At 35.3% G+C, this 27,807-nt stretch overlaps 2 protein-coding genes across 20 annotated transcripts in view; one reads left to right on the plus strand and one right to left on the minus strand.

Annotated features, from left to right (window-relative positions):
- The window catches only part of IMMP2L (inner mitochondrial membrane peptidase subunit 2), a 937,771-nt gene that overhangs the window by 380,737 nt on the left and 529,227 nt on the right, over positions 1-27,807 (plus strand). Inside the window, exon 5 of one of the 19 annotated variants that reach the window (XR_012508114.1) lies at positions 13,357-13,450. The exons of the other annotated variants lie outside the window; for them this stretch is intronic. The gene's annotated coding sequence lies outside the window, so the exon portion shown is untranslated. The remainder of the gene's footprint in view (positions 1-13,356; positions 13,451-27,807) is intronic. 19 annotated transcript variants of the gene reach the window in all.
- LRRN3 (leucine rich repeat neuronal 3) overlaps positions 1-27,807 on the minus strand; it is a 35,334-nt gene that overhangs the window by 3,901 nt on the left and 3,626 nt on the right. The gene's annotated exons all lie outside the window — the stretch shown is intronic.

Here is a 27,807-nt window from a genome sequence, read left to right on the forward strand (position 1 = left end):
ATACACACTCCACCAGCTGGACTGCTGGTGAGCTCTCCCTGCAGGAGTACAGGACAGCTGGAACCGGGCTGGACTGTTCATTCTGAGACTTCTTGCCTACTAGCTGTAATGGCCTGCTGCATAATCAGTCTCTGAAGATTGCTTTTTTCTTTCATCTCTGCTCAGTATTGACATTCGTAACGGAATTGTGAGCTGACTCTAAGATGGGTCCTTCAGTGACAGAGATAAATATATTCGGAGATACAGTCTCTACAGAGAGATAAAACGCTTTTTTCTTAATTAAAAAACTTTTTTTGTTTTTCAAAATTGTAAGACCTTTGCAGTTCAAAGTCACACCTGCTTTTCCTCCCATCCTTTAAAAGGTGTGATAAAACTGGATGATGAAGTTTAGATAACTACTAAGTTATCTTGAATTGTGACTTTGCTTTTTTTAAAAAATTACTTTACCTATTTGCTGATCAAATTGCTTTTTTAAAAAATACTGTTCAGCTATTACTCTTAATCTGTTTAAGTAGGCATTAAGGCCTTTGAGGAAAGAATCTGATAAAACTCCTTCTCTGAAGATGCTTTATAAATCCATAGCCCTCCACGATTTGGGGTTCCTTCTCTCTTTGTCTATGTTTCTTTCATCTTCTGCCATTCTCCTGCATAAAACCTTCTCCTGCCAGTAGAACTATAGGTACCTCAACCTCTTTGCTCTGCCTAGCTTGCTTGTTTCTTTGTTTTAAGTAAATTCTTAATATTTTGTCAACCTTCAGTTCAAGCATCACCTCTCTGGGAAGCCTTCCATACAACCCCTCCCCCCAGTTGTAGTGAAACCACAGTGGTTCCATGGCCCCATCACACACCAATGGCATAATATTGACTTGGTTCTTTACCCCACCAGGCACTCACCTCCTTGAGAACATGAGGCCTGCCTGACTTTGCATACTTCGCTCCTGGGCATGGTAATTACATAGTACATAGTAGATGCTCAAGATATGTTTTCAGTGAATTGATAAATGAATTATGTTAATTAATAAATCTGTATTTTCATCATTGCTACATATACTTTAGGCATTTTGGCTTAATTTCCTAATTTCAGTATTCAGCTATTTTAACCTGCGTCAATCTATGTGTTACACAGGATGTTTATTACTAAAATGTTACGTTTATTACTAAAATCCAAAGATTAAATTTGAGTGTAATACAAAGGAACTAGACATTGAAGAAATGTCAATCTAAAATTATATCTTAGTTTATTCCTTAATTTATTCAGTCAACATTTAATGGGCACCTTTATGTGCCAGTTATTGGGTTAATAGTGGGAGGATAAAAAAATAATTTAAGATATGGTCTCTTCCCTTCATAAGTTTTTAGTCTTTCTGGGGCAGCACATGTAAAAAGCTGGTTACAATGTAATGTCAGCTGAAATGGGAGCACATAGGAAAGGCACCAGAATAAAAACTTAAAATAGAAATCTATTGCCTCTTTATTCTCAAAATGAAGACAAAGCCTAGGTACAAAATACATTTCTGCTTGTTGCCTTAAATCACTCAACTGAGAACTGAGAAATCATAATTTCTGCCCACTAATCAGTTAGATCCACTTTCTCCAGAAAAGCAAAGAGACACCTATGTTGTTCTTCATGTTAACTAGAAGATTAGAAATGTTAAAGGTGAAACATTCTTTTGGGAGGAAAGTTAACCTGATAATGCCACTTTTTGTTTTAAAATTCTTACATTTTCTTAAATTTATATTTATGTTTAGTTAGAAAATCTTTTCTGACCTCATTTCATCATTTCAGCATAGCCATATGCTAGAAACAACCATATTTGAACAACATCTATTCTATCAGCTTTTGAAAATAAGGAGAGTTCTTAAAGAGGTGAACAAATTTAAATTTTATTTCCCCAGGTCTGTATGAAGAAATTGTCAGGATGGGAAGCACAACAGAGGATATGTAAATTTTGCCTTTCTTTATTGTAATATTGATTTTTTTCCTCACGTCCTTGGAAATGATTATGACACTCACTAATGGATTATTTGGCATGGATTGTTTGCAGGACAGTAAGGCAGTGATAATATCTTACATCCTAGCTCTTTATGGTTTTTACAGCCCTTTCTTATTCATTGTTTATTTTATGTTAATAATGACCTTGAAACAGGTTGGAGAGGGACTTTAATCCCCATTTTTTTCTGTAAAAGTATTGAGACCCATCTGCCTGAAATCACACAGCTAGTAATGGATGAAGTAGGATTAGAACCCAGGTTTTATCCTTGGAGCTGCAGCTCTTTCTGGTAAGTCACATTCCATCCATATGTAGAGATGAGATGAAATCATTTTAATAGAAAGGTAGTGTAGTGATTTATTTCTCAGGAAGGGCTTTGTCTTCAGCTTTTCAAATTCAGAAAATTAACTTTATCGGTCTAGTAATAGTGACTAGGGGGTGATTCACTCTCACCAAATTCACGAGGGACAGAAACCCAAATGCCAGGTGAGAGATACGAATATCAAGAGGGTACAAATACCTGGATCTGCTGGTCAGTGCTTTTGCTCCATTTAAAAAAATGTACTTGAAAATACAAATTATCAATCAGATATTTGTGAATACAGAATCAGGGGCAGAGGAATTAGGGTAGGGTTTTAATGATCAGAGTCATCAGAAACAATAACCTGACATACCTGCTTTAGTAAAGAGCCTATTGTCACAGGAAACTGGACTTCTTGAGTCTCATGGCCCTTAGCATGACTTCAGCCATCATATACCTATGCTGGGAAGCTTTTCCTGGATTCATTCTTGGTCACCTCACATCTGTGTCTTAATCCTTCGTTTATACTTCTTTTTCCCCTACTGGCCTTAAAATTATTAGACAGTAGATTATTATTAGACATTAAATTATTAAACTATTTCCTTACTAGGTAAAGATTGTTTATTATTATTTTCCTACTAGATTATGAGATTATTATTATTAGGAACCATGTTAGCTTTCTTTTTATTTCATTATATTTGTACATTTGATTGGTTAATTAGTACCTAGCCCAGTGCACAGTTCGGTAAACAAATGTTTGCTAAATGATAACTCACAATTGTGTGTTTCTGTAATTTCTGTTGGATGATAACATATGGAATAGTGATTAAAATGCCCTTTTTTTTCCTTCTTAAGTAACGTACAATAAACAACATAGAAAATTTAAAAACATAGCTGTTCTTCAGGGATACTTATTAGTGAGAAAATGGTTTCTGCTGGTGGCTGTTTTGAGATTTGGGCTAGATAACAATTATAATGGTGGTGTTGATTTTAGAAGGAGAAGGAGATTGTCAGTTGGTTTTTATATGCATTAGTATAAGATTTTTTTAAAGTATCAAACTAATTATGTCATTAAAAATAAATCAACCAGCTTAACCCCATTTTTACTCTTTGAGAATTTTACTGCATGCCCTAAACCCTCTCAGTTTTATCCTCCCTCTCCCTCATCCTTCTTTACTTTTCCTTTCTGAATATATTGGGAAAAAAATCCCTGAAAAACATTTTCAAACTTAGAAAACTTGGATTATATATATAATTATGGATATACTTACATAACTTCCCATATTCTATTGATTTACTAGTATTTTTTTTTCTTCTGAAGAGTAGGAAAGTTTAACTCCAAAAAGTCAATGTTTCAACTTAGGTTTTAAAGGTTTTAGGACTGTTGCTTGGAAAGATGACCTGGAGCCTAGCATAGGGACTAGGACATAAGAAGTTTTCAGGTAAAATATTTTGGATGGATGGATGTAAACTAGATAACATGTAGACAACGCATCTGCTTTAAAATAAAGTAAGCCAAATATAATTAAATCTTAACAAAAATGGATATATTTTCATTAAATCATTTCCTGTTGTTTGGGTACATATTCGTATATGTGGTCATACTTTGGAGCTAAGAACCAACCCATAATTAACTGTTGTTCTTTTCAGTTGTTTATGCACGTAAAACTATTTTATAAGGTCATTTTTGTACCTTTAAGTTTTAAAGGCAACAGAGCTTTCATATATTAAATAAAAATAAGTTATAATTGAGTTTTATACAAGTTCAGCAGATAATGTTAATGAAATGTTACCAGGAATGAAAACTGACATCTCAGTGAAATGTGTTGTATAAAGGCTCTTTTAAATGACTTGAATGAATGACTCATACAAGTCCAAAGTCAGCTCTTATTAGAACTTATCATCTATCTCCTTTTTCATTTATTACTCAATTCAGTCTTTCAGTAAATATTTGCTGAGGGCCTACTGCATCATTCACTGTGCTTTCTTTTTAATCTGTACATTTTACAAGATTTTTAAAAACTGAAGGATTAAGAATGAGTTTTCTTTGATAGCATAATTCAGCAGTGAACGTAAGCCCTTTTTAGGGGGTGGGAGTTTAGAAGACCTTTTTTAATTTAAAAAGCATTTTAAGATGTAGAAGCTCCCTAATACATATGTCTTATTGTGCTTTCTGAAATTTTCTCACAGTATCTTTAATTTTTCTCATTGGCATCCCACATCGATTTTGCCTTAGGGAGAGTCAAAGATCTAAAGTGTTCTATATGTTTTACATTATACAAATAATATATATATAATTAAACTTTGTCCAGTAGCATGAAACCTCCCAGTTTAGGCCATTAGAAGAAAGCAATTTTAAGAATTCTTATATCTTATGATATTTTTTTAATACCTGTGGACACTTGTAACTTTTTAATAGAAAAATATAAAATGTTTCTAGATAAAATATACGTGGAGCTTTTTAGAGCAAAAGCTACTATTTCCTTGGTAAGAAGCTCTTAATTCTTTAGCTTTTTTCTGTTTTTCTACATTTATGAAACGTTGATCAGGCACCTACTTTTTGGCAAGTACTGTTGTAGCCACTGGAAAGTCAGCAATAAATAAGATGAAATATCTGCTCACCAAGTTCTCAGTTACTGAAAAAGTGAACAGCAGAGGCTGCTGCACAGTAGAGCTGACTTGTTGTAATAGTAGTATGTGCGCTGCTCTGTGGATGCACAAAGGAAGAGGAATGCTTAGTTCTATCCATCCAACAGAAGTAACCTGAATGTTCTGTGTTCTTTTATAAGGCTTATAAAAAAAAATCAAATGAAGTAGTGGGAAACACGTGGCTAAGATGATTTAAAATCCACTATCTTTCAGATGCATTTTTACAATCCTAAAGCTTAAGAACAAAGTGTGGCTTCTTTCCTGTACCTCATTATGTGTATTCTAAAGACTACAGAGTCTCAAGAAGAGAAACATTTGGATGCTTAAGTTCAAAAATTGTTTAAGATAGAGGTTGCCATGACTACATTAAAGTTTTTCCTTTTCTTCTGTAGCACATTGCTAGCTAAGTTCATTTGTATAAAGAACTTAAATTCTATTCTCCCATTATCTGACTTTATATCCCTTTGTTGTGAGACTCAGTCTTTCTTCAATTCTAATTGAAGTTTCTGGATCCCAAAGGTATTGTTGAGTTATGCTGAATGCATCCCTTTAAAGGGCTATTCTTTTGCCTTGGGAAATATGTATTTTACAGTTTTTCAAAAGTAATTAACTGTTGAAGTTGTATGTTGACTTTCAAGGAGTGGATAATGGTGACTATTTAGAAAAGTTTAATAAATGCTATCTTAAAATATTCATTAATAAAAAATGATGTAAGGAAAGAAAAGTTGCTTTATGTTATGAAACATGGGTCAGGTTTACTATATGGTTTTGTAATTGTGTACAGGACACCTCACTTTTCTTAGTCTCAAGTTACTGAGCATTAAAATTTAGAAATTATGTGATCTTGAAGATTTCTTCACTTTCTAGACTTACATGCTACTACTCTGTAAACATGAAAGATATTTTTAAAGATGTCTAAAAATAGCTGTGGGTAAGCTGACTTTTCTAGTTTTAACTTTTGTATTTAATTGATCACTACTTTATATTCAGTACTGTGGTCCTATGTTATTAACACATTAGGATCACTGAATTTTAGTCATTATGGGGCTTTTAAACACTGTCAGACTAATTATCTGCCATTATTCCTATTTCATTTTATGTTTATATCTACCCAGTGGTACACGAAGGAGAGAGTTACTTTAGTCATCATATTAAGTCAAACTAACCACTGGGTAAGTAAATTGCCTGGATTAGTTCCCTTGACGGAATAAATGAAGCAAAAATGAGTTGTCAGTAGCTATTAATACTGATATATGAACAATATATCCATTATGATTTTTTTGCTAATTTGAAAAATACAAATTTTTGATAATATCAAAGTTTCAGCCACCTTAGTAAATTTAGTGTCATATAAAATTAGCTTTTTTTTAATTTTAGTGTTTTACTGAAATGTAATTGATATACATGTTAGTTTCAGGTATACAGCAAAGTAATTCAGTTACACATATACATACATATATACATATATTTTCAGATTATTTTCCATTGTAGCTTATAAGAAATTAAAATTAACATATTACAATGTCATAGAAATTTTTAACTGGAAATGGGCATACTGATCCATTGATTCTCAACCTCATCTGTTGAAAAACCCATAGTTCAAATAAAGTTTCACCTAGATTCACAATAAGTCAAATATAGGATAGGAGATCTATTCTAGTTAGAATGGGAGGGTGAGATGGTCAGGGAGAGTGTGGTTTCTGGAAAGATCTAGGTGGTACCCAGCTTGGCCTTCCTGCCCCTACCATGTGATCCTGAAGAGGCTCCAAAGACCTCAGCTTTCTGAACCATCCATCTATTCTCATCCTCTCTTAGAAATGAGGTAATGGAGGCCCTCAGAGGTGAAATGACTCATGCAAAGTGGTTTGTTCTAGAAGGGTGTTGAAAATTTGGAGAGAATTGAAGCATTCTTTCTAATGCAAATTATTCCACTTTCATCTCAGTCTGTGGCCTAAAGGGTCTGCCACAGTGAGGTCTGTTTCCCTTGGCCTTGATTAAATCCTAATGGGCCCCTCTCCTTTGAAGGTGGGAAGATTCCCTAAGTGTAATAAGTATTAGCTTCAGAAGGGATGGGACAGGGAAGAAGGAAATTGTCTGGAAGGGTGGTGTGATAGGACCAGTTAATAAAAACACATCAGTGGCACACATGTCCCATGTACCACTGATGTCATGTCTTGTGTGAATTCTCAGGGCTAATCCTCATGTCATCTTTTTGTAGACATTAGTATCATCCTTAATTTTCATATGAGGCCAAAGAGGTTAAATGACTTGCCAATTTATATGCCTTCAGATTCAAATCCCTTTATTTTGCCTCTAAAGCTTTGAAACCACTGTTAAATTAATTAAACAAGGAGGCCATGAACTGATGGGATTCTAATGCTGTGGTGGCCTATATAAGCAAACCAAAATCTAATCCTATAAATGCCTCAAGGTTACAAAAACAAAAGGCTAAGGACAGCCAGCTGCAAACAGCCAACTGGGCTTTAAGCTATAGCCAATCAATAATTTCCTTTCTTTGCTTCCATATTCTCCATCAAAGCCTCTCCCTGGGCTTCTGCCAGTGGAGCCTCCTAAACCATGTTCAGTTTGGCTCCACCCTACTTGAATTGATTTTTGCTCATGTAAACTCTTTAAATCTGAATATTCCTCAGTCTTATCTTTTATTAACACTAAGCTCTACTTCCTCTCTAATGTTAATACAGTACCACTCATTTTAGTAACTATTCAGAAAGGTGTTTCCTACAAGTAGAGGAGTACACTGGCTTTGGTTGTTGTTTGTCCCTATCTGATAGAAAAGTTTTGTTCAGATGATATTTAGAAGGCAGTTGACTGTTACAAAAGGGGAACTAGAATAAGAAAACCTGCTTTCTAGGCTTAATTTTGCTGTCTGAGTCAGATAAATCATACTACTCTCTGAGTGTTAGTTTCCCACAAAATGTGGAGTTTGGACAAAATTTTCACTGTTCTTTGAAAATTGATAGTTAATGTTCTAGGAAATCCCATAAAGGTTTCTTCTGGAGTCACCATTATGAAGAAATCTCTTTTTTAGAGCAAAAATATTTTTTGTTATTGTGCAGAATTTATGCACTAAAATGTAATGAATACCATATATTTAATAGATACTATCTTTGAGAACAATTTCCTTTGATTCTGATATTTTGAGATTCTCAAATCAGATATTTGAGAGTCTCAAACTGGCTAAGATTCTCTTTTGTCATTATGATAGGAATAGCTGCAGGTAAAAAGAAAAAAAAAAAAAGAAGGGAGATGTCGTATTTTGTGTCCTTGTCATATTCAGGACCTTATGTTTGAACAGAGAACATTACTGCAGATCTTAAACAAGTCATGTACTATTTTCATCCCTCATGAAACTAGGCTCAGCTGACTCCCTTAGATTAAAATGTAGGCCTTGCAATGAATTTCTTTTAGAGAAACCAGGAGTAACTTAAATAGCACAATTCTTTTTTTCTCCCAAATCTTAAAATATGCTTTGGGCAGATTTTGAGGGAGTCTTTGGACTTTTTATCTTTTTGCTTCTGCTGTTTTCAGAACTTGGGACTTGTGCCTTTGGGGGACATCCACAGGAATAAAGTAACATAGGTTCAGGATAGTTCTCTTTAAAAAATAATTCCAAGTGCAGCACCCCAAAACATCAGATTTGTGGAAGCTGGTTATGGCACAGCTACAATCAGGAAGGATAATTTGCAGTGCAGAAATTCCTCCTTTAAAATGTTCTTTTCGAGAGTGAGGAATGCCATCTCAGGAGGCTCAGGAGTAGGGCTGCATATTGGTGTAGTGATTTCTGTATGCTTAAAAATTACCAGCTTGTTGTGATGCTGTCATTTCTCATTAGGAAAAGAATTCTGATTTGTATTTATTTTTAATTATAGTTTTTGCTCAACCGAGCACTTCATTAATAGTATTATATGTGAAGCTGATTTCTGTACATAATTAGCAAAACAAATGATATTTCTAATCCAGAACTTGTTCTGTCTATTTATGCTTGTATTTCTTGTGTGAGACTCACTCCGTGTATTGGGGAACTCTGATTTTTAATGCAGGATAACAGAACTTCATTCAATATTGTGTGAGAGCCAATGGAATTTGATTGCCTGATTTGCTTTTTTAACTTCCCTTTTACCATTCACTTCTTACTTAGCATTTGTATAGTCCCAAGGGTAGGTGCCTGTGGGGAAAAGCATTCATTTCTGCATTATCCTTAACATTCACTCGTCTTAGGTTGAAGTTTAATCATCTTATTTTCCAAACTGGGGAACAGAATAACGGGAGATTTGCTTCAGGTTGTAATTGAACCTCTACTGGGGTGATTAATAGTAGTTTAGCAGCTGGGTGTTGTGAAAGCACACAGACCCAAGAATTAGGAGACTGCCTCATGACCTTCAGTGACTTCATTTCTAAAACGAGACCTCCCTTCAAGCTCTATGATTATATAATTTTTGTAATAATCTTAAATAAGCTCAAAACTATTTCAATATATTTCCTGAGCAGACATAATATATTACTGACAGATAGTGACAGAATTTACATGGAGACTTCATGATATATTCAGGTTTTCATCATATTTATTCACACGTTTGACATGTGTGACTAAAACTCTGGCCTATAGATCAGGTGGTAATTTTACTAGGATCAGAAGTAGTCTATAAAAGGATTCTTAGGAACTGTACAAATTCATAGGGAATTTGGAGGGTTTTTTTCACTTGTATATTAAGAAAAATTATGTATGTATAAAAAATAATCTCTTTGCAAAATGTCTGTGTGCACGCACATATGTAAGATCCTTTAGCTCTGTTCAGAAAATTCTCAATGTGGTTGACTAAATTTATGTACTAAAATATCTCATTTTGTTCTGGTTTTTATTCCTCTCAGTAGATGTCCTGGGTAATTTATTTAGTTAGGCCTCGATTTGTATTTGAAAAAATTCACATCGGTGAAGAGGACCAGTCTTCCTAAATAAACTTTCCTTTTTCCCTTGATACTTTCGATTTTTAAAAGCTTCTTCTTACTGTCCAGTTCCAGTGTATTTGGGAGCTTAGTGCAGGGGGATGGTTTGTAAGTGATGCCATCCTTTTATCTTCAGAGGCATTTCCAGCTGTATTTAGAGGCAGTCTCTCTAGCAAACTCTTGTGATCATATGACATGAGAAAACACTACCATGATGCCTGGCACAACAATGGTTTAGAAATGCATGTCTCCTGAAGACCTGCTTTCAATTATCCTATATTTCAGATGCTAACTTTTGGGGTAATTTTCCAGAGAATTCAAGCAATGTTTAAATGTTTTCTACTTCATTGGAAGGCAGTCAAATACTCTAAGTCTTTGAAGTCTCCATTCTTTGAGTCACTTGAAGACCATCCATGACCCTGGTGTAGTTAAAAGAAATAGTGATTCCACCTACAGTTGATCCTATGGACCAGGTACATATTTGCTGCCCTGTGCTTTCTGATTACAAACACTGCTCACTCTGGAGTCTTACACATGGGAGGACATGATAGGCATAAATACCACCTTCACAAAAGAAAAGAAAAGGAAAGAAAAGAAAGAAGTGTGTTCTGTATTGGTTCTTAGAAGTCCAAGTAAATGCTTTCATACTGATCTCAGGAGGGTTGATTTTTGGAGCAGAGATGTGCCAGAAAAAGATGGCAGGAAACAGATTTTCATCACGATTGTGTTCTTTCATTAGCTCAGGTTGGCAGAACAGAAAGTCACTGGTTTGTAAAGAAGATAAGGAAACCTCTGGACAACAGTCCGATGATGCACTATAGATAGTGAAGAATACTTCAGTCGCAGTGTTATTACAGAGAACTCAAAATTACATGTCAGAGAAGAAAGTTTCTTTGACAAGGACTCAGAGAGCAGGGTCTCTGAATAGTTCGGCTTCTGTTCTACGTATAATAAAATAATTGGTTTTCATGCCTATTAAACAAAACAGCATGAATGCCACCATCTTATATTTTTATGAAGAATTGTGAAAATAAAACAAGTTTTGAAAGGAACTGAAATAAAATCAGCTCCATTGGTCAAATAATTTCTTCAAATGCAATGAACAAGGAATAAATCAAAGCACCACATTTCAGGTGCACTGTGGGTCAATACTCATCTGCCATGAGTTCAGTGATGGGTGATGCTTTTCTGTTACTGTAACTGAGGAAGCAGATGATACAGATATGGTGTGTATTCTCAGTTCCCTATAATAAGCATGGAATTGCTCATCTATTTTCATTCGGGAAATGTGCCAGATTTCCCTCACACTCCATGATTTCCCCCTTACGCTCTTGTCAAACTGCTTAAAACAATAGAGCTATATTTGAGTCCAGGGGCTATAAGAAATATTTTTTTAAAAGAATAAGAAAAATTCAATTCAAAACTTGAAAAAATCTTTCCCAATTATGGTTTTGAGTTTGAAAAATAATCACCTAAACAAGGTATGGCAGGAGTTTTCACGCCTGTGTGCCGGTTTGTGCATCTTTCAGTAAGAAGACACTCATTACGGGACAGGTCGTGGGCTCTTTCTCTAACACCTGGGTTGACAAATGATTATTGTCAGATGATCTGGTGGTACTTGGAAAAGGTCTGAAGGAGCAGACACAGTTAGTTCTTGATGTGCCCTGAGACAGTGAAGCTTTATTATTTATCTCATGTGTGGAAATGAAAGGTACTACTTAAAGCTTTGAGTTTATTTCTTCCTGTCACTTAACTTATAGACATAAATTTCTGGGAGCCTCTCAAAAGCCCCTAGCTTAACTTGGAGTCAGTTAAGCTGACTTGACACAGGGGGCACAATTTGATTCCCATTATATCTGCTCATAATAGGCTTTTTGATGAATTCTACTTTAATAAGTTTCCAGCAATATTTAACCACTATACCATTGAAGGATTAGGCTACATTTGGGTAATGAACATTTGGGGGCTATGAGATGCCCAAAAACAGTGGCATAAAAAAGAAAGATTTATTGCCTTTAACTGGTGAGTAGAAAGGATCAGAGTTAAAGGAGGAAGTAATTAAAAGATGAAATGGCCATTTCTTTGAAAGAGAAAATAGTACAATTTGTGATGCCTATAAATTTTGATTTTGTGTAAATGGGCAGTTTAGGCCCTTGCTAACTTTTGCAACAGCTACCTCATGAAGAACATGGGCAATATGCCAACTTAAGCATCTTTTTGAGGTTGCACTTTGGCTAGAGGACCAGTTGTGGAAAGGATTCTAAATCTTAATTGGGAGAAAGGGTTCTTTTAAAACAAGGTTGTAAATTTGCATCCACTTTATACTTAAAAGGCTGATATTCATCTCATATATGGATTAGGTGAAAAAGTAGGTGACAAATCACCTGTTTGGAAGAATTTCTTAGTGATAAACTCTACAGATAATATAAGAATACACTTCAAACTATCATTTTAGACTAAGAAAAGCAAATGATTTTATGTTACATTATAACAGCTTCACAGGGTAGGGTTTAATGGTTTTATTTTTGATCACTGGATTTGAGTTATGAGAAGAAAATTTCCCTTCACACAGTTGCATGATTAAAATCTAGAATCCTTTAAACTTGATCTGGAACCGCCACAAGAATTTACTATTCCCACCAAAATTACTCTTTGAAGTAAAATTAATTTGCCACTAATCTGTGCTGCAAGAATATTTCACATCACTCAGTCAAGAATTAGTCAACATTAATTTCATAGTATGGCAAAACTTTTTTTGAAGCTTAGAAGTTTTTTGTATTTCATACTTTCATTTTTCATATACTACTTACATTTTAGATATTCAAGCATAGCCATGTAGTAGTGTTTAGATTAAACTACTAAGGAGTTGGAGTTTAAAATCTAAATTGCAAATAGAATAAGTTTTTTCCATGATTTATTTCAATTGTAATACATGATGCTGGTTAGTAAGATATTATATATCTTTGTGATTATTCCTGGTCTTGTGTAGGTTTTCTTGGAAGGTCTAGTTCTGTTTCAGTGAATGAAAGCCATCCTCAGTGTATGAGAAGAATAATTGTGTTAGGATGATGAAAAATGTGGAATTGATAATTCTAGTTTTGTGATTTTCTTTAATGACTGATTCCCAGCAATTGTATGGAGAAATATGGATTAGAAAAAATATAATTTTCTCTAATGTAGACTTAACTCCTATATCCATGGATGGATAAGATCTTTGAAAAGCTTTACTTATGCTTTCATATTTTACTATAGTCCTGATCCTGAAAATTCTTTGAGGTCCTGGTCATTTCCATGACTTTTTGTTGTTGTTTTCTATCATATAACAATAGTAACAAATAACAACAAAAGTAATATCAGTCATAACATTCTATATTGTAAAAAAAAAAAAAAATGAAAAGAAAAAGAGAAAGAAAAATTCAGTTTTCATATATGTCCTTATTTGGTTTCCAGAGTAATCCTGTCAGCACGTGCTGTTAAACCCACTTAATGGGTGATAAAATGAGGCTCAGAAAGACATAATGAGCTGGTTGAAGTCACAGGGCTGGTAAGTAATGGCTCCTGATCTTGATCCCAGGTCCCTGACTCCAGTATCAGCCATCTTTCGGTTAGGCTCTATTGTATAAAGCTTTGTGTTATAAATAAATAGGTACTTGATTGGCCCCTTTATTAATTAATAAAGTACTTTCTGGTCTACAACAATGTCTTATTCACTCATAAGCAGATACAAAACTGGATATTCTTTTTTGCACATAAAATTAAATGATAGTTTTTTAAAACTTAAGAAGGAAGAGTTAATGGTTCATCATGTAGTTGGCAATGAACATGTTAAATTGCATTGAAATTACTTGACATTTGAGACATTTGTTCTTTAATTTGACTTTTAATTTTCCTATTTGATGATACTTTATTTGTAGACCACCTTTGCAAAAATACTGCTTTGAGTCACTGACCCTATTTTGTTTTCCTTATATAAGCATTCAAAACTACTAGAAACTATTTGTTTAAATACCTTTTGTTTATTGCCCATTTCTCACCACTTGCACTAGAAAGTTAACTTTACTAAAGTGGTTTCCTCCTTTGTTCCTGGCTTTGTCTCCAATGCCTACTTAGAATAGTGCCTAGCTAGTTAAATAAATCTCTGCTGGCTGGCTGACTGATTGAATGAATGAATGAATATCAGTTGTTTTTCAATGTAAATTTCCAAAATAGCATTATAAAAATATTTACTTTATAAGACACTCAATTATGACCTTGGTTTTACTGATGAATGGTGAGTTCCTAATAGCAGCTTCTATGAGTGGAATATTGAGTAACATAAGATTGGCAAACTGAGAAATCAATGTGTGTTTTTAACTTGGGAGACTACAGGAACTATAACAAAAGCTACTTATAAATAGTAGCGTGTATTAAAAGTATAGTTAAGTACAGATTGCTTAAATCTAATCATTAAAGTGTTTCTAATCCAATGTCTATCCTTATATTAGTATCTTGAATAAATCTGAAGTAATGAAGATAGTGTTTTGTGAAGATACTTTTTTCACTTAATGTAGGTTTTCTTCACTTGATTTTTTTTTTGGATTATGTCTACAGTATTATAGTCTAGTGAGGGCGTAAGGTATAGGGATTATTTTCTTAAATTTTGTGGTATTCTACTGGAAGAACATAGAAAACCATGCAAATTTGGTCACAATATGTTCCTAATATCTAGACTTGTCACTGACTTTAAAAAAATAATATAAAATGCTATAACAAGAATAAAAAGACTAATAATAAACATTAAGGTAATTGAATGTAAGTGTTAAGAAAAGTCCTTTAGAAAATGATTGGGTGTGGCTGAAGGGCAGACCTGGTTCACTACCATATGATAGTGATCAACTGGGAAGTGGTCATTACGTCAACAGTATGTGAGGTTTGCCTCTTTAGTGAAGCCTAGATAAGAGTAAAGAATCTGTCCCAGAAATTGATACTTATAGAGGACAGTGTGTTTCCCTAAAGAGTGAAAACACTCTTGTTGTAAAGAAACTCATATACACTGTTAAGGAAAAAAGTTGATGCAAACCAAAACAACATCTGCTGTTAGTTAAGATAGGGCAAATATTGTTGGTACCAAGCTTCAGCAGAAGCATCCAGAATCCATGCAGTGTATATGAAATGAGCAGCATTTACTTAAATATAAGCTCTGTACTAGATTCCATAATATTATCAGCAGAATTGGAAGTACTCTATTGTACAGCTCAGAGCTTTGCTGTGGACAGCGAGTGTTGTAAATAAATTGTTGGGAGTTCATTATTATCCAACAAAATTATTGCTCACTCTATCTGAAATAACAAATCTATGGCTCTGACATTTAATCAGAGCATGAAACACATTTATTGAATCTCGTATTTGAGATTATTACTTTAGTGGCGCCCCCATTGAAGCATGTGGATTTTAAAAAGTCCTTTCAGACAAAGCAAAATACACAGTGCTTGTTATACAGGCACAGATTCCTTTATTCTTTGCTTCATGTTCAGGTGCCTTTTCTTGAACGTGCTTATTCTGAGTTTTTAATGAACAGAAATGGCTTTAGCCTAAGTATACAAAGAACAAGGAGGGTTTTTTTCCTATAACAAAGGACCTAGAAGGTTGGGAATTGCCCGTAGTTTTCTGTGACTGATTAGTTGAATGTAAACTATAATAGAATGTGAAAGGAAATTTCTGTCTGCTGTAGGGCTGGTATTGTAGCATCAGGCGATTTTACATGCCTACGTAATTTGAATTATTAGACTTTTTATTTAGACTGTCCCTAGTCTGAGTCCAGGAAGAAAGGAAGGAAGGAAAGGAGAGAAGGGAAAAAAGGAGAGAAAAAGAAGGGAACGAAGAGGGTATCTGGGTCTCTACAATTCTGCTTTTTCACTTCCTTGTGAGAGAAGCTCTAAGTATTGTCTCTTCATGAGCTTCTGCAAATCATACTGCAGCTTAACCGTCTCCTCTCTGATTTAATAGAAACTTTGATTGTTTTCTAGGATTTACATCCAGAGTAATTGTTTCTGCATTTTAATGTAGTAAGAAGTAGATTGAATAAATGCATAACATATTAGAAACGCTATTAAGCCAATGATTCTGTGGGGTACCGCTGAATGGATGCTTTCCTTTTCTCTTATGAGCAAAACACAAATTTCTCCAATTATTTTTAAATTGATTATTCTCTGTTGTTGCTGAAGGAAAAGTGAAAAAATAAATCTGTCTGTCTGTTCATTCCATTTCTTTAGTATGATTAAATGGAACAACAGAAGACTGTTGTAGACAGTTAGGAACGTCTGCCTCCAACATCTGTTAGGGACATTTTGATGTGTACCCTGGCTATATAGTGTTTTCACACAGAAACTTTAGTTCTCATTATCTTATCGTTACTTATATTATAAATCTCTAGCATCTTTTAGCAGCCATACCTCACCCATCCTTGCCCTGTCTGAGTCCCTGCCTCAAAAGAGTCAGCCCTTATCCCAGGCCTAGGATGATAAGCAACCTTGGAGAGGGTTTTCATATGGCAGTAGTAGTGGTGGTGGTAGATTTACTTTATTTGCTTGCTTTCGTAAGTGGACCATTTCTAAAAGAGCTTTCTCAAAACCACTGAGCTTCCAGAGAGAAGAGACTTCTGTCGTTTTAAGGGCTGATAATTGAGTTCTTTCAAAAAGAACTGACCTTCCCAGTCAGAACAATATTAGGAGAGTTTAAAAGGTTATGAAACTTGCCGCTGAATAAGGAGAACCATGACTTGAGTTTTTATTGTTCCATTTTCAGGGTCTTAAATAATCTACATATTTGCCTCAATTCTTTTAGGTCCCAGTGGAGAAGTAAGTAGGTGAAGGATGAGTATTCTCCTTCCCATTTTCATTTCATTCAGAGTGGAGGTGTTAATTTGCTTGTTCCACTGTGCAGGTATTGGTAACATGATGTGTTCTAGGGTCCTCCACAGCATCCTTGTAAACATACTGTTAGTGTTACTGTGAGACTAAGAATATGCTTCCAAGAAAATTTACAGTCTCCTATTTGCACTTTGCTTTTGTTTTTGGTCGAGAAAAATAAGCCTGCCCTTGCTGATGCTTTAAGCATTGAGCTTGCATTATATTCCTGGGAGCATCGTGTAGATTTGATACATACATCAGTGGAGTTAAATTGGGTAAAAGAGCTGTTGATAAAAGTGGGATGCTGTAAAAGACAATGGCCCTGTCCCATTCATGTAACTCAGGCAATCTGTATCCATCTCTTATATATTTCTATGGATTTTTTCTTCCCCATTTGCATAAATTGGTAGTATACATAATAAAAAATGCAAACAACAGAAAGCAAGCCCATTTTTAAAACTATAAAAAGTAGACCCACTGTCGGGAGATTTGTTCTCTTGGGGCAGGAGGAACAATAAAAATAAATGCTTTATTGGTGACTTAGAAGGTACAGGGAGGGTTGTTGTTGTTTTTATTCCTCCCAGCAAGCTAAATAGCACGTGGCAGTTGCCACAGCAACCCATTTTTGTGATTTGCAGAATAAAGGAACAAACCAGATGTAAACTATCAGTCAATAAACTTCCGTTGTCATAGAAGATGGGAACATACGTAGTCTCATTTGGTCAATTTATAAACTTTTGTGTTGTCTTGTTCTCATCTGTTCCTTTCCACGTGTTGTCAGGAATTAGCAGTCTTCTCTTTAGCTGCATCATTTCTGAATTTCATACTTGGTATAACTAGATACAACTGGATGTCAGAATCCTAGAAGTGTGTTGTTGCAAAATGAAGGTGATTTGACATCGATTTCGTCATTTTTCCACATGTTGACATATGGATTCCTTGGTTTATCTCATGGAGAAAAATCAAATTGTTTTCAAGGGCACTTTAATAGGCTTTGTGATTATTTTATTTGGAAATACACATTTTCAGTCTGCAGAGATGAGTGTACTTTTGTCTCCCTGATTCCTTTCCTGGAAATCAAATTGCTCTGTCCTGGAGCTTTTCCAAATGGCCATGTTTTTGGTCTCTGTATTGCGGCAAGTGGACCCACATTTTGGGCCCAACTTAAGTCTATCAGCTGTTGTACCTGCAGCGCCTCTTCCTTCCTTTTTTTTTTTTTTTTTCCTCTTCTCTTTTGTGTAAGCCTCTCCCCTTCCCTCTGCTTGCTTTTACTTTCTTCTCCAGTATTTCAGAAGTCACTGTCCTCTCAATCCCAAAGAGATTTTGCCCCTACTTCCAGTGGGATGAGAACCTGGGCATATGGGTGCATGTTTTTAATTTGATAAGTAAATTCACCTTATAGCTTATTAGGATACACTAACAATCCCTTCCCCTGCTGCCCCCTGGCAAGTCCTCCACCTTTTCTATTTCTAATAACAACTCTCCTTTTCTGTCCATTTAAGGATCTTTCTTTAGCATTTGTTCCAAAAAGCTAAAGCCTGAACAGACTAGGTAGGGGGATTTAATGATGGGATTTTCTAGGATTTAGCACTGTGTTAAACTATTGCTGGCCACCATACTCAGCAATTTCATGTATATCTCCTCCTTTTTTTTTAAAACTGCTCTGAGCAGCAATCAAAGTGATGCTGTTAGTTACCTAACTGACAGCATGAGGATACATGAAATATGTAGACTTGGAGGCCTAGCAACAGATGTGAAAACATTGCTAGAACACAGGGTGGCACTCGGTAAATCTACAGCAGATGACATAAGACATTGTTTCCCTCTTTAGAATAATATTGAATTGTGGCTTACAGAACTATACATTTATGGGGAAGTGGGCAAAGACAATTGTATGACTACTGTCTCTTCTCTACCTGGAGCTTCATCATTTCTACTCCACAAAACTAGCTCTTGCTGTGGGAAATGGAGGTGTCTATGTGCATACGTGAAGGAAGGAAGGAAGGAAGGATGGAATTCTTCAACAGCAAGAGATATTTTTCTAGCAAATTTGGCTTTCAGAATGATGACCTGAATATAAGCCTCAACCCAGAAATAGGAGTGGTATTACGCTTTGAAAGTGAAAATGAAATCGTAGCCTTTCCTCCAAACCTGTATTACAGGCATATCACTTTTTACTGTTCCCATTTGGCTCCACATTTAACCCCAGTACCTCCTAAGCAGCCAATGCAAATACTTTATCTTAACTCTACTGCTCTCTGGCACTCTGAGAAGGATATTCTTTACAGACAGACAGCCTAGTGATTAAGGGATCAGACATAGACTCCACTTCTTCCTCTTCCTCTGTCATTGATTTCTCATCTACTACAAGGTGAGTGAGAACAGTACCTACTTCAGGGGAATGTCATGAAAATTAAATTAAGAGGACACATTAGTTTAAAAAAATTTTCTTAATTGTAACTGTGCTGGGAACATACGAAGTAATTAGTAAATGTTAATCACTATCATATTAGTGATAGTCAGAATAATGGTCAAATTTATTAGAATTTGTTGGAACTGGAGAAATGGCAGAGCAACACAGAGTTACTTGAATGGCATTTGATTTCCTTAAAAGGTTGTAGAATTTTACTTGCTTTGCAGATTTTTTTTTATTATTATTTCTATAAGAACTCTTAAAATGCACCACAATATTAGTCCTCTCAGTTCTGTGGCATGTCTTACAAGAAGAAGCATTCTGGGAAACTAGGTACAAGTAAGTATGGCTAGACTTAATTGAAAAACTTGTGAACTGGTAAGAACAGTTGGGAGATGTCAAAAAAAGTCAATAGTATTTGTGTGTGTGAAAGTGTATGCACGTGTGCCTCCATGTTTGTGTGAAGTTAGAACTGAAATAGACAGAGCTGTAGAAGTACCATAAGTTGTAGAAGTCAACTATAAACCTAGAAAAATTCTAGTATGACTTTTAAGATGATGGGATAGGACAGTTGTCATTTGAGATGTGGTTACATTTGAGAGGAAACATACCTTCTGGAGATGGTTAAAAAAGTAATTTAAACGGCATTCATTAGTACTGAAGGATTTTTCAAATGAGAGAAAATAAAAACTGTCTCGAAAGTCATTTTGATAAATGGACACTCTATGCTCTAAAAGAAGGTCATGCCATCATCAGCAATTTACATTTTATTTTAGTAACTCAGGGCCTTGGGTACTCATTGTTCGATACTGTGCATTTTTTGGAGAGGAAACTTAAAGCAGCATTTTTATAAAAGTTAAGAAGTAAGTTTGAAATGAGATTATAATTTCAAAGTTTGCGATTATTTTATATGTGTTATAAAGCTTCTTAGGCCCCCAGCAAAGAGGATGAGGGCAGGATGGTCTCAGAGTCCTTAAAATTGGGGATGGAATATCCAAGAGGAGTAGAAATTTCCAGTAGAATAGTGCAAAGAATTGTGTCATTCTATTTCAATTTTGGATAAATATGAAACTGGCTTTTTGTATAGTTGCCATTTTTTAAATTTGTGGTTTTCCATTTAATAATTTCTCTCTCTCTCTCTCTTATTTGACTGATTTAAAATGAAATAAAACAAGTCTTCACCTGAAACCACTTCAGGCCACAAATTCAAAACCCAGGTCCCAAGTAATTAACATGCTTGATACAGAGCAGCCACCACACATTAATGTCAGGAAAATGTCAATCTAAAGAGGCATCTTGAAGACTGACTGGATGGTAGAGACTTGGGCTTCTGCCAGGCTCTAGCAGCTTAGACTTTGTACACATACCGGCCCTTCACAGGGAAGGCACTGCTGAATTTCTCTACAAGGTTGAGTTTGGGAACTTTGGGTCATAATGATGCTTAAGAAAAGGAATGATTTGATAGGAACACGTGGTCAATCTTTTTGAAGCTCTGTCATCACAGTCAGTGTGCTGTGAAATAATCGCTAGGCACGGATTGAATCACCTGGTTTGTGGTTCCAATTATGTATTTAAGTAGTAAGGTCACTTGGAGCAAGTGACTTGCTATCTGCAAAATCTCTCTCACTTTCATGGTTCTGTTATACTGGGTCTGACTCCTTGTATTATTCAGTGGTATTTGAAGGCAAATCAGTAGGCAGTGTAGAATTCATCCGTTAATGATGCCAGTGGCAGTTTCTGTATAACCCTCAGTTGAATTCCACATAGAATATGATAGAGCATTTGAAAATAGGAGTTCACATGAATATGTGGGGAAAAGGTTTTTGTCCATTTCTGGTAGACACTCATACTAAGCATACGTGATCTACCACCCTACAGTCATCACCTGAGAACTAAGAAATGACTCTGGATGGTGGACCTCTCTAGACTTGGGACTACTGTTAGTTACCTCAGGCTCACAAGCATTTTAACTAAGATCATCTATTTAAATATCTCAATTAGATCCCTCACAAACCCTTAAATCACTTAGCCCTACCCCATTCCCAATTTTCTCTTGGGAAAAATACAACACAGTATACCTACTGTATGCACAGTCTGCCTAATTTAAGCAAGTAATTGTTCATTACCAATAAGCAATTTTTTTCTAAACCTAAAACAAAAATGGCAGACAATGGACATGAAGAAAAGACTTGACTCTTTAACCACTAGTTCTGAACCTTTGTGCAAAAAAATCACTAGGGATTCTTAGGTGTCTCTGTCAGAGATTCTGTGTTAAAAATAAGCACCATGAATTTGCTATTGATCATCATAGATACAGCTTAATAAACTTTGCTTTAATGTTAAAAATGAATCAGAATATAAAAACACATATATAACATCAGGCAATGAATGTGTTTCACAGTACTTTTGGAATATGGTGCCTTCAAAGATCTTGATAGAATAACACCTGTTAAGATGAGAAGATTATAGATAGATAGGTAGGTAGATAGATTTGGTTCTATTTGCTGTATTATACATCAGCAAATATATGTTATACATCATTCTTACTGGTATCTCAAGATTCTATTTGTTGACTATGGATGTATCTACAGTCATTGACAAAATAATCATGATATGGCTTATCTAAATGAGTGACTAAATGATAAATTATTTTATAATATCTTCCCTTTCAAAGATTCCTAGAAGTCTCTATCAAGTAGAGTACAGAATAGCACATTGATTTATAATTAAACATGATTATGTCAAAAGGAAGACCTCATGCTTAAATGAAGTTAAGAACTCAATATACCATTACCTTCAATGTGGTATGGGAAGGAATAAAGGCAAAATATGGTGGTCAAGGAGGAGTTACTATTCTAGAGAGGAAAAAAAATCATGGGGCAGATTTGAACTTACGTTTGCCATCTTTTCTAAGTGTACAAAACATAGAAAACATACAAAGAAGTTTCAAATATTTCCCAAACTTGGGGAGCTACATTTATGGGGAAGGAAGGGGTTGAAAGATTGTTCTATCTGTTCAATTTGCAGGATATTTATGGCCTGGGAAACTTTCCTTATTTCATTTCTGATTTCCATTCCCTAAGAAATGGTAAAAATCTTAGAGATTCACAAGTCCTTTTGGGAATTCAACTATGATATATATATATATTTTTTTCCATCACACTTCTGAAATTACATAAATGAATAAGAATGTTAAAGTAGAAAATCTACGAATTATACTTTTAGTTTGGATGAATTGTAGTATATGGAGTGTTCCTTACATTATTTATGAGATACTGATCAGGTTGCACCATGTAATGAAACTAAGGTTTGATTGATTATTATATAAGCTTTCTGGTCTTTGCTGAGGAACTTAAAACTATGGGAAGAGTCTGTTGTTGGATTCTTGGGCATAAAAAGTAAAGTGCTTCCCAAAGGATACATACGTCATGCTTATTCTAATATAGATGCAAATAGCATGATTTCAATAGAATGGGATTTGGAGTCCACACTCAGGATTCAAATTAGGACCTGGACACATGGGAAGTTAGACAAATGCATCCCCACTCTGAGCTTCTGTTCCTCGTGGAGGTGTGAAGTTAGGTGAGATGAAGTGTATGAAGAGCTTAACCAGGGTCCAGGGTGTGGTCCATATTGAATAACCATTGGCCAGAATCCCTGTTTTTCTCTTTTGCTACCTCACTGTTGTGTATGAATGTAAGAAGTAGCACGAAAAAAATCAGTGGAAAAGTTGAATTTAAATTTTACATATCTATCTTTACTTCAGACCTGTGTTGAGTTAGTTTATTCATCATGCACAGATACTTTCACCTTCTGTCACCTCCAGCTTGAATTACAATTTTCTGTTGCCTAATTATTTACAATTGTTTAAAAAAAAAAACCCTTCATTCTGATAAGAAAATACTTATGAACATGAGCACTGTAAACGCCATTCCTAATCATTGGAAGAATTGTCAGGAACATTTTGGCCTTAATTTCACATTCAGCTTTTTCTATGTAGGACAGTCAGATTGAAGGGCTTCCCTGGTAGCTCTTGGAGGAAGTTACTCAGCGAGAAACGCTGAAGTTTTGCAAACAGCTGGGATAGAACAGTTCTGCTGAAGTTTTAGGTTTGGCTCAGCAAGCTCCTTTTGAAAAAATGGATTACAGCTTTCACCAATTCACTGTACAGAGCTAGAAACTTACTACTACTGAGAAGGATTGATGAATTTCATTGACAATGGATGAACATACCAGCAGTAAAATAGAATTCAGACTGTTTTTGCCTTCCTCGTTTAAAGGGTAAGACATGAAGAAAGAAAGGACCCCCAGATTGGAGCTGGAGCCAGGAAGAATTGTTATAAATGATGAGAATTGAGACCTATGAGCTAAGCTTTGCATTTTTCCTTTGTGCCAGTTATTGCACTGCATGACCTCAGGTAAAGAGGGATGTTGAATTCTACTTGATGGAAAAATAGCGAAGGAAGAAGACTATATACTTATAAGCCACTGGTAGAAGATCTGGCAGTGAAGTGAACTGGAAGAATCATTTTAGGTGATCAAATGGATAGTGATACTCCAGTATAACTAAGTGAACCATCACTTTTTCCTCAGAAACAAAAAAAGAAGAAAATATGAAAGAATGAATCATGCCAAAAAAAATAATATCCTAGTATAAGAAGAATGCAGACTGACATAGATCCCTTTAATCAGTTAATTAGGTGAGGCAAAGTTACTTTTCTTCATGAAGCCTTATTTTTCTCATTGTAAAATGGGATTAATAACAGTACTGGCTTCATATGGTGATTATGAGGATTAAATGAGAAAATGTTCATGAAGTGAGAAAATACACGTACAGTGTTCAGCACAATGTTTGGCACAGAAAATTCTTTATGTAATAAATGAAATCTGATAATATTATGATCATTCCCTTAGCCAGGAAAGGACTGTCAGAGAAATATAGTGTGATTTGAGCTCGTAAGTCCCCTGCTAACCGTACTTTATGTCATAAGACATGTAATTCTTCATTTCTTTGACCATTTTGTCCAACAGCAGCAGAATGTGACACAATTTATAGTGTAAATGAAAAATGAGACTTGGGTATTTACATGGAATTTGCTTGCTCATTAAAAATAAAATCACTGATTAAGGAAAAGTTACTTTGGTAACCACCTGATTTTAAAAAGTTAGCTGAACATCACCTGTGACACTCTTAGAGCAGCTGTCATGTTTGTGCAAAAATACGTGGATGACAGCCTACAGTAAGAGGAACAAATATAAATTGTATGTTTGGTAAGTGAATCAGTTCAGCTCTTCACACAAAAAATTGACTTGTTGGATGAAAACAGTTTAAGCTCGTATCTTGTAACAGCATTTTACTAGTTTTTCATTAAAGAATTACCAGGAATAGACCTTCCAAGTTTTAAAAGGCTTAGAACAAATTTTTTGCATATATGGTGGTAGCATTGTTTTTCTTATCTCATTGTACTGCACTTTCTCTTCAGTGAAACAACATTGTCATCTACACTCAGGCCCCATTTTCATCTACTCTGTTGTTGGGTTCTCAATGCCTTAGGCACATGCAGCGTAAGGCTACTGACTCCTTGTAGAAATCAAAATATGATCTATCTAGAGGTGTATTAAAATTAACCTCCTGCAGCTATTGAAATTTCAGTAAAGGTCACTGTGGTCTCATACACTCTTTGTAGAATGTATTAGGTATTTGGTGTTTCTGAGTGACTGATTTTTGATGAAAATAGAACTAAACATGGAGCCCAGAGATATTGTTGGCAAACCACCGTAAGACCAATATGTCTTGGGCATATGAATATAGCAATGAGGAAAGTATTCTAATGACGTAAAGGCCAGTATGAATTGACTGTCTGAAAATTATGTTTGTTTTTAGCATTTTTTTTGAGTTTTAATTTTTTTAAACAAAAGTAAACTAAATTGGTGACAATGTAATTTAAATGGCTTGACTTTTCAGTGCTATAAGATAGTAAGATATTATGGAGCAAATTTTACCAGTGGAATGAATCTACTAAAATATTTGCCCTTGTTCCTTTATAGTCATTTTATTAATTCAATTTCCTGATTTTAGAGAATGTTTGTAATAAAACACATTTAGTCCTCTCCACTCCCAGTGCAAATGAGGCCTCTCTAAGTATTTTCTGTAGTCAGAATATCCAGTATCACTCATGTCATTGGTGTGTGTTCTGAGCCTGAGCCTTCCTGAAGCCCACTGCTTGGCCAGAGCACATTAGTAGGCTCAGTTCCAGGGGAATACACTCTCCCATTCCAGGAGTCACTGCTTTGTACAAGTTGGGAAACACTACTTCCTCTCTCACTCCTCAGGGAGTTAAATCCCAGGAGTTTCAGGACTCTAGAAATAGAAAATGTTGCCTGTTGATGTTAAGCCTTTAGTTGCTTCAGTGGGTTACTGGGGAGTCCCGGGGCCTCTTCAATGCAGACAAGGGGTAAAAAATGGTAATGTTTATACTCTTTCCTAAACAGTAGCTGATAATCTGGAATGCTTCACCTTCTGGAAGTAAAGCTTGACATGATAATATTTAGAACATGTGATTTAGGGATTTTCATTTATTCCAAGGATGATATTACTTTTGAGAGACTAAATCTCCCTTAGAAAGGGCCCTAAGAATAATCTGAATATATTTATTGTCATTTTGAGGTCATTATGTGCCATTTTCCTCTAAGACTAACTAGCAAGGAAATGGCAGTCAAGTCGCTTTTCTAGTGAACTTTATCCATTGGTGGTGCTTCACATAACTTTGAGGGCTTTGTTCATAATTTTCCAAAAACCTGAACTGTGTCTAAATAATTTACTCACTCCATTTTATCCAGTTTTTGAGACCTTAGCTAACTATCTGTTTATCAAAGTGCTAATGCTGTCAGACAAACATATGGGTGAGTAGGTAGAAGACATGTAATCTTTTTCTCCAAGAATAGGTTGTGTTTTTCTTATTTAACTCAAGCATGTGATTAGCTGTGATGTAAACTGAGAAGTAGAGGTTTTTTTACTTGCAGAAATCTATACACATGTAGTGTGGTATGGTGCCAAGGACATAGAACTTGAAAGGGTTATTCTAGAATGGGATTGCAAGACAAAGGGGAGTGATATTTACTAATGGGCTCACAAAGTGCCAGGTTCTATGATCAGTGCTGTACCATTTTGTGAGTCAGAATACCCAGCTCCTCCACATGTTAGCTTCCTGACCACGGCCAGTCTCTGACCTCACAGAACCTCATTCTCCAATCTCAATTAAAATAGAGATCATCATCATCATTCCTACCTCACAAGGTTGCTGTGAGGAGCAAATGGCATTTACTCTATAAACAGTATAGCTCTCGACAGTCACAATTACCATGTTACATTTTTGTAACCTTCTTTACCTCTACAAAATTTTTGAGTCAGTTAATTAATCTTAGAGAAATTTGCCAAAAAAGAAAAAAAAAAGGGTGGTGAAATTAAGGAGCTACGTCATTGTCTACAAAGTTTCTCTAACTTTGGAAATGAACTTGGAGAAGGCAGAATGGAGAGAGGAAAGTAGGGATTGCTATTCTGAGAATATCCTCTGTGAGGTGTACAACCAAAGCATGAGAATGGCCACTGCATAGAAAGAGGACACATCTAAGTGCCTTAAACTGTTACAGAGAAACCCAGTGAAAAAGGACTGGAGAGTCTCTTCAGAATTCCTCAGAAAACTTACAGTGGATGCTGAGTAGCTGAATTTCTATAGGTGAAGGATAGCAGTATTATTATTTAGATTTTTAAAAAGAGGGCAATCCTAAATTTTTAAGACTCATTACAGAATATAGTATACTATATCCTCCCAACTATGAGTTTGAAATATTTGGTTGGTAGATACTTAACAAATTGTTATTGCTTCTATTGTTCACTTTCTGCTTTTACTTTTAGAGTATTTGATTATCTAGATAAACATCTCTTTAAGTTTTTTTTTTTTTTGGCACATATCTATGAGCTTTTTTTCTTTTCTTTAAGAATATTGTCTTTGAGTGAGTGAGCAGGCAGACTTTTAAGGGACTGCTGGAAGGCACGCTCGAAGAGATTCTATATCAGGCTTCCAATAAAGAGCTGAGTTATGTGGGGTAGGTGTTAAACTCTTTGGGCCTCAGTTTCTTGACCTGTAAAGCGAGCGTATCAGACCATTTACCAAAGGTCCCATTCATTCCTAAAATTGTCCTGTTACACGAAAACATCTCCCCCTTTTTCATTCCCCTATGCCCAGGTTGTGTAATGTAATTTTATGAATGGCACCTTTAAAAAAAATCACCCTCCCTCATCACAACCTAAAGATAAATTAACATAACAGCAAGCAGTTATATACAAATATGACAATTACACAAAAATAGTAGATGGCCCGGGGGCACTGCATTTCTTCATAAAATCTAAGATGCGCATTTTGACATCTCTGCTCTGCCTGACTTAATGACGTCCAAACAGCACCTACTGAAATTTTCTTCTACCCCTCCCATCAAGTTAAAGAAGGCTTCTTTATTTCTCCCTGTTACTTTTCCTATCCTCTGGCACCACTTACTTTCTTTACATTAACTTCGATTCCCTTTTACATCACGGCTGAAGGA

This window comes from Camelus bactrianus, chromosome 7 (assembly GCF_048773025.1).
Source record: "Camelus bactrianus isolate YW-2024 breed Bactrian camel chromosome 7, ASM4877302v1, whole genome shotgun sequence".
In the NCBI taxonomy this organism is placed as follows: domain Eukaryota; kingdom Metazoa; phylum Chordata; class Mammalia; order Artiodactyla; family Camelidae; genus Camelus; species Camelus bactrianus.